General features: G+C 36.6%; 1 long non-coding RNA gene across 3 annotated transcripts; it reads right to left on the bottom strand.

The window, feature by feature from the left end:
- Position 1: 1 nt before the first annotated feature.
- Positions 2 to 1,540, bottom strand: LOC111380463. 3 transcript variants are annotated; one of them, XR_002700192.1, is made up of 5 exons: positions 1,243 to 1,540; positions 1,020 to 1,146; positions 825 to 928; positions 233 to 482; positions 2 to 150 (listed from the first exon to the last, which is right to left on the bottom strand). It is a non-coding gene; the product is annotated as an uncharacterized LOC111380463 (long non-coding RNA). The 3 variants fall into 3 exon arrangements; XR_002700190.1 differs by having other exon boundaries at positions 1,250 to 1,540; XR_002700191.1 differs by having other exon boundaries at positions 1,273 to 1,539.
- Between the last annotated feature and the right edge of the window lie 297 nt (positions 1,541 to 1,837).

Raw genomic sequence — 1,837 nt, 5'->3', positions numbered from 1 at the left:
ATGAATCTGACCATATTTTCCCTTATGAACCTTCAAGAAACACTTCAAAATGTATGGTTCACATTCAGTCCAAGGTAGTTTACATAACTGTCTCAGCACGTGCTCAATCGTAGAATTATCAAGATCCGAAAAAAGAAGTTTCCTAATGTACTGCAATTTCACCATAGAAAAGGTTAACACTCTATTCACTCAGATTGTACGGCAAATTCACTGATCCAAAAAGCATGACTACCTGATGCAGTGGAGGACGAACTTTAGAGACCAGGGCTGATCTTTCTGGTGGTTCGCACAAGTAATAAGCATTCTCCACTAAAGTGCTCTGACGAGGATCCAAATTTTTGACATTTTTCAAGCGCATCAATAACTCTAACATGTTAGAAATGCGTACAGTAGTCTCAGGAGACTGATAGAGGAAGCGACCACGTCTCAAGAAGTTTGCAAGCAACATCAATATTATGATGAGTAAAATCATCTAAACAAGCCTGATATAAGTGAAACAAGTCCATTCAGTAAGGAACCAAATAGTCAAATGAGTTCAGGACAAGTATAAAAGAACTATCAATGATGCCCTCATTGGATGTCAACCATGCAGCATAAAGTTCACTCATAATGCCCAATACACTACAGTGATGGATATAAGCTTCCCTGCACAATGTTGTGTATGTGTGGATCCTTGGAGGGAGGGGAGAACCAGTTATGTAAATGAGAGCACATGATTTAAAATGTGGAGTAAATTGTGTATGTTGTGTGCATAGAGACAGCAAACCCACAAAATTACAGGAACAGTAACCTGGAAGTATTTATCAAATACTCTGTTATCATACCTTTAGACAACCGATAACACAAGGCCCACTGATGCAATTTTAAATTTCCAAAGTTCTCCAATAAAACGTATGTTCCTGATCTTCATTTCGATGTTCATTTTATCCTGCAATCAATAACAAATAGAATGATATAAAAAAATAGTTAATAGAATGTGATTGACAAAGGTAAAAGCATGGAACAGATATGCTTCATACAAGTTGACAGTGTGGCGACCATTCGTGAATAGTACGGCAATAGCTCAAGAGATGTCCTAGGAACATTGAACAAAGCCCTCACAAGCTTTTTCCTGTTGGCCTTTTAGTTTAAATAACAAAACTCTACCTGAAAAATTAGTATTCAAATAATAAGAGCTTCAACTAAAGATGTATTAAATGAAAAGTAAATACACATGAAAGCTTGAAAAAGCAGGATGGTCACAGTCAACCGATCAATCAAGTCACGGCTCACACAGCTTGGAAGCCTCTGTAGCAAAGCATCAAGTTTTGTTCTTCCAAGACCTTTAACTTTATCCTTCTCATTTTCTCCTCTTCTTTCAGCATCATTTTCTTCATCATCCTTCCCTTTGCCAACTTTATCTTCCTGTAAAGCTCCAGAATCAGAAGAAACCTCTGCAGATATCTTGAGTAGCTACCTGACCTTGCTCTGATTCAGCAGTCAGATCCTTTATATAGAAATTTCCATGTTAGTGAATGGAGAAACATATCTACAAAAAAATCAGACAATATAACTGAACCTAGGGGAAGTTAAAAATGCATCATATGCTTATGACCCTATATTATTATAACCAGCAGCATTTTCAGTAAGTCACCTAAGTACAAGTTTGTTAAAATGTACAGCATAAACTCTAAGTACAACCACAATGACAAGCTTACCATACACAGTGTTCAATACATATCTCCAATTGTGACACAAATCTTAAATAGACATTCATTACTAGAACAACTCTACTGATTTTTAATATTGCACTTCCACTTGACTTCTTAGAGAAGCCCTTAAATTGAAGGTTACCCTC

This window comes from Olea europaea, unplaced genomic scaffold (genome assembly GCF_002742605.1).
Source record: "Olea europaea var. sylvestris unplaced genomic scaffold, O_europaea_v1 scaffold21479, whole genome shotgun sequence".
NCBI lineage: Eukaryota > Viridiplantae > Streptophyta > Magnoliopsida > Lamiales > Oleaceae > Olea > Olea europaea.
The sequence above is the reverse complement of the archived record's forward strand: the minus strand, read 5'-3'. Positions and strand labels throughout refer to the sequence as shown.